The sequence below is a fragment of the Mastomys coucha genome, unplaced genomic scaffold (assembly GCF_008632895.1).
Source record: "Mastomys coucha isolate ucsf_1 unplaced genomic scaffold, UCSF_Mcou_1 pScaffold12, whole genome shotgun sequence".
Taxonomy (NCBI): domain Eukaryota; kingdom Metazoa; phylum Chordata; class Mammalia; order Rodentia; family Muridae; genus Mastomys; species Mastomys coucha.
In genome coordinates this window covers 86053795-86059530 of record NW_022196894.1, presented here as the reverse complement: position 1 = coordinate 86059530, position 5736 = coordinate 86053795, and the positions used below count along the sequence as shown (strand labels likewise).

The following is a 5736-nucleotide window of genomic DNA, read 5'->3' as shown; positions in this document are numbered from 1 at the left end:
TCTCCTGTCTCAGTCTTCTTTTCAGGCCTGGGATAGCAGGATCAACTTTGAAATTCAATTTTAATTAATTATGGTTCCAGAGAGTTATTAGATAAAGCCTTTATGCCTACAGGTTGGTAACTAGAATAAGAGCAATATTTAACTATGAGAAGGTTGTAGGCATTCTCCATGACATCTGGATGTCTATCAAGGGATACTGAAGGTACAATAAACACTTAACACAGAAATTAATGAAGACACAGAATGGAAACAGAGAATTAAAACTGGAAGTGGACCAAGAAAGCACTAATTACATTTGGGAAAATGCCTTAGACTTTTCGGAAGCTCATGTTGTTAACCTCGAATCTTTTGGCCACCCCCTCTTTGGACAGGGCATGGAGTACTCTGGGAGTTATGACTAATTTCTTATCTTTGTGTTGTTCTCTGTCCTGATCCTTGTACCAAAGATGGGATCTTGATTTATTCAATAGTTTTTTTTTGCCTGGGTTTTGGATTGCTTCCAGGAGAACTATGTTGAACCTGCCAGCTGCCAGCTGGGCAGCATGGACCTAGCAGCCATGCCACCTCTTGCTGACCTTTTCCAGATCCTGTCAAGAGCTCTCTTTGTTCCTGCTATTCCCTGTGCCCCAGTTCAGTCTGCCCACCAACCTACACCAGATGCCTAAGGGTTCCCGTTAATAGCTTCCTACCCTTCAGTACCACTCCCAGGTCTTCTAGCCCATGAATTACATGTCTAATAGTGGCTTCCCTTTGATCTATGTCTTCTAATATGGGCATTGGCCATGAGAATAGCAGTGTCCAACCACTAACCTAATTGCTCTATGCCTTTAAAGCTCAGGGACATGCATCTGGGGATCTAAAGCTCACATTCTCTTTGGAGTGCATAAGATTTATGTTACAGTAATTTTTAGTTAAGCAAAATCGATATAGGATTTGGGATTCATACTAGGATGTCTTGCTATGCATCACATCACAAATCGTCAAATACTGAGGCTACGCATGGCAGTGGCGAAGGGCACAAAGCAGAAGGATTATGAGGTTTATGGGAGGAATATGCTCCTAATACATTCTTGAGCTCTACATGTATGTTCTTTGATAATTTCTTTTTGATAATTTTAGTAAATCTGTGGTGTTTTTAATTAACGAGAGAGCTGTGAACACTTGATGTCTTAATCTTATTTTCCTTTGTTGTGTAAAAATTCCAGGACAAAAATAACTTAAGACAGAATGGGTTCGTTTGACTCACATTTCCAGGTTACAGTCTGTCATCATGGACAAGTCAGGAGAGCAGTAACATGATGCAGCTAGTCCCATATGTCCACTGGGCTGGAGAGATAGCGTCATGATTAAGGGAACTGTGGCTCTTCCAGAGCACCCAGGCTCAATTCTCAGAACCCACATTGCAGCTCACAATTGGAGTTTTAAATGACTGAGATCCTCTCTGTGTGTGCTAGGAACCAGACCCAAGTCTTCTGGGAGAACAGCCAGTGTTCTTAACCACAGAGCCATCGCTCCACTTTCCAATTAATCTCTAAAATCATGCCACATACTGCACTATTTTGTGTAGATTCTTGTGAGTGTTCGTCTTCTTAACACCATTTGCCCTTTAAAAAATTATTGTGATGAGAACCAGTCTCCAATGCTTTTCTGAGACCATGGTGGGCAGAACTGAATGTGGCTGAATCTTAGACCATTGTAGTCCAGTGTCAGTGAAGAGAATTGTATGTGGAGTTAGCTGCACACTTTCACAGTTCCTAAAGATGGCAGCTGACCACACACCCCCGGCTCTGTTGCTGAAAATCCAAGCAGTGGCTGTGACTGTAAGCACAGCGCTGTGGAAACATACTCTGCCCAGGTGTGGAGTCATCAAAGATAGCTCACTAAAAGAAAGTCATGTGCAAATGTCTCAGAAGTTAAATGTCTGTGGAATCCCATCAACTCCACTGCTGCTGGGAAAATTATGATAAGGTTATATAGAAGATTTAATTGTTCCAGTTATAAACATGCCTACATTCTGATTTTAAATATAAATATAATATGATGATTTGTTTTAGGAATATTTTATTGACTAGTGCTGAAAAGATGAGCTAACTGAGTAGATTCAGAGTAATCCTACAACCCCATTTAGTGACTATGATCAGAACTGGTTTTCTGTAACTTATTAAGATCAGGAAAATATTACTTTTAAGAAAAAGATAACAAAAGCCATGAAGACATCAAAAATGGTCACAAATACAGTGTGTAGCTTTCATTCCTGCCTGGCAAATAGAGCCACAGAACTCTCCTGTACAGAACTCTCCCCTCTCCTGTACCTTGTACACTTCACCTTGGATTACTGCCTGATGATAGACAGGGAAGTGGTAATGAGGTTTCTCATCATGAAATATAATGAATTCCCTTCGATTCCTGAAAACAAAATAGAAGAAATGCTACAAACAACCAGGAGGATGGAGTTATATGTAGAATGGGGGATCAAGTAGGAAGGCATTATATCATCATTTTTCATAAACCATAAAGGTACTGTTTATATTGATATACATAGAGGCATGCATTTTATCCTTTAACTACCATGATAGAGACAGCTGTTTTAATTTTTCAAGGTATGTGTTCTTTTTTGGTTTTCTCTAAATTTGTTTTACTTCTTATAGTGTGTGTGTGTGTGTGTGTGTGTGTGTGTGTGTGTGTGTGTGTGTGTGTATAACCTCAAGTATACTTACAAGTGCTTGTGCCAGGATATACATGTGGAGATCAGAGGAAAGTTCACAGGAATCTGTCCTCTTCTTCCACCTGTGGGCTCTAAGGACAGAGACGAGGCTGTCAGACTCGGCATCAGGAAACATAACAAGTGAGCTAGTCCTTGCAGGCTTTATCAGCTCTACTTAAAGATGCCATTACTTGAATGAGTAGAGTTTAAATTTATTTTCAATAGGGAAAAATATTTAAAATCAGATGACAAAACAAAATATATGAAGAAACAAACAAAACAAGCTTGCATCTGCCTCAGTAAGTTCCCCAAATAAAATAAGGTTAAATATGGAAAAGTACTTGATGGTACAGATTGTTACTGGATTCTGGGTGAGATGATGGGAACATAGATTGGTTGTTAGCATGCTTTTATGGAGTGCACATAAGTGGGCATGGTGCTGTAACACCTGGAATCCCAGTACATGGTTAATGGAAGCTGGGCATCACAAACTCAAGGTCAGCCTTAGGTAGATAGTGAGTTTTCGTCCAGTCTGGACTATATCAGACTCTGTCTCAAAACAGAACAAAAGCGGATCTGACACAGCCAGGAACAGAAGTGAGCAGGAACCAGCATCTGTCCCAACACTGGGAGTAACTGGGACCAGCTCAACCAGGCACACAGGAACCCCACCAGCCCAATGACTCGGGTTTCTTCCAGTCTGTCTGGGTTGGGGTCCAGAGCAGACCTTAGGCACAAGCTCTGCAGCCATTCCCACAACACCCAGAGGAAGCTCCACTCCCAGGCGCTCTGACATACCCAGGATCAGAGGTGAGCAGGAACCAGTATCTATCCCAAAACTGGGAGTAACTGGGACCATCGGGATAAGGCACACAGGAACTCTACCAGCCCAGTGACTCCAGTTCCTTCTGGTCTGTCTGTCTGAGTGTTCTGAGCAGACCTTGGGTACAAGCTCAGCAGCCAGTCCCACAACACATAGAGAAAGCCCCACTCCCAGGTGATCTAACAAGCTCAGGATCACAGGATCTCAGAATCACAGGATCACAGAGACAGCTTGACTCTGAGGAGTTCTGATGCAACCAGGATTACAGGAAGGACAGGCTCCAGTCAGATTTAGCAAGGGCAAGTAGCACTAGAGTTAACCAGATGGTGAGGGGCAAGCATAAGAAAATAAACAACACAAACCAAGGTCACTTGCCATCATCAGAATCCAATTCTCCCACCATAGCATGTCCTGGACACACCATCACATTACAAAAGCAAGATTCAGATCTAAAATCACTTATCATGATGATGATGATATAGAACCTTAGGAAAGACATAAATAGCATCCTCAAAGAAATACAGGAGAACACAGGTAAACAGCTAGAAGCCCCTAAAGAGGAAACACAAAAATCCTTTAAAGAACTACAGGAAAACACAATCGAACAGGTGAAGGAAATGAGCAAAACCATCCAGAATCTAAAAATGGAAATAGAAACAATAAAGAAATCAGAAAGAAAGACAACCCTGGAGATACAGAACCTAGGAAAGAAATCAGGAGCCATAGATGCAAGCATCATCAACAGAATGCAAGAAATAGAAAAGAGAATCTCAGGGGCAGAAGACACCTTAGAAAACATTGATACAACAGTCAAAGAAAATGCAAAATGCAAAAAGCTCCTAACCCAGAACATCCAGGAAATCCAGGACCCAATGAGAAGACCAAACCTAAGGATAATAGGTGTAGAAGAGAGTGAAGACTCCCAATGTAATGGGCCACCAAATATCTTCAATAAAATTATAGAAGTCCTTTCCACGCTACCCGGGGATGGCTCCATATGGCGTTGTTCTTGATTCCCATCGTAACTTAAAGGGAAACTCACTCAATGTCCGGAGGCCTTGACATCCTGCAGATGAAGGAGGAAGATGTCCTCAAATTCCTTGCTGCAGGCACCCACTTAGGTGGCACCAATCTTGACTTTCAGATGGAGCAATACATCTACAAAAGGAAAAGTGACGGTGTCTACATCATAAATCTGAAGAGGACCTGGGAGAAGCTGTTGCTTGCAGCTCGAGCTATTGTTGCCATTGATAACCCTGCTGACGTCAGCATCATCTCCTCCAGGAACACTGGCCAGAGAGCTGTGCTCAAGTTTGCTGCTGCCACAGGCACCACTCCTATTGCCGGCCGCTTCATACCTGGGACCTTCACTAACCAGATCCAAGCAGCCTTCAGGGAGGCACGGCTTCTAGCGGTGACTGATCCCAGGGCGGACCACCAGCCCCTCATGGAAGCCTCTTAAGTCAACCTGCCCACCATTGCTCTGTGAAACACAGATTCTCCTCTGTGCTATGTGGACATTGCCATCCCATGCAACAAGGGAGCTCACTCAGTGGGTCTGATGTGGTGGATGCTGGCCAGGGAAGTACTCTGTATGCGAGGTACTATCTCCCGTGATCACCAATGGGAGGTTATGCCTGATCTTTACTTCTACAGAGACCCAGAGGAGATTGAGAAGGAGGAGCAGGCTGCTGCGGAGAAGGCTGTGACCAAGGAGGAGTTCCAGGGCAAATGGACGGCACCAGCACCTGAGTTCACTGCTGCTCAGCTTGAGGTCGCCGACTGGTCTGAGGGTGTACAAGTACCCTCTGTGCCCATCCAGCAGTTCCTGACGGAAGACTGGAGTGCACAGCCAACCACTGAGGACTGGTCAGCAGCTCCCACAGCACAGGCCACTGAGTGGGTTGGAGCCACCACTGAGTGGTCCTGAGCTGCTGCAGACACCTGAGCAGAGGGAAAGGTGGAAGGAAAATAAAGTTCCTAAAAGCTGAAAAAAAATTATAGAAGTATCTTCAATAAAATTAAAGAAAACTTCCCTAATCTAAAGAAAAAGATGCCCATGAACATACAAGAAGCCTATAGAACTCCTAATAGATTGGACCAGAAAAGAAATTCCTCCCATCACATAATAATCAAAACAACAAATGCACTAAACAAAGAATTTTAAAAGCAGTAAGGGGAAAAAGGCAAGTAACATATAAAGGCAGGC

At 43.2% G+C, this 5736-nt stretch overlaps 1 pseudogene; it reads left to right on the top strand.

The window, feature by feature from the left end:
* Nucleotides 1–4572: 4572 nt before the first annotated feature.
* On the top strand, nt 4573–5457 carry LOC116086546 (annotated as a pseudogene).
* Nucleotides 5458–5736: the final 279 nt, after the last annotated feature.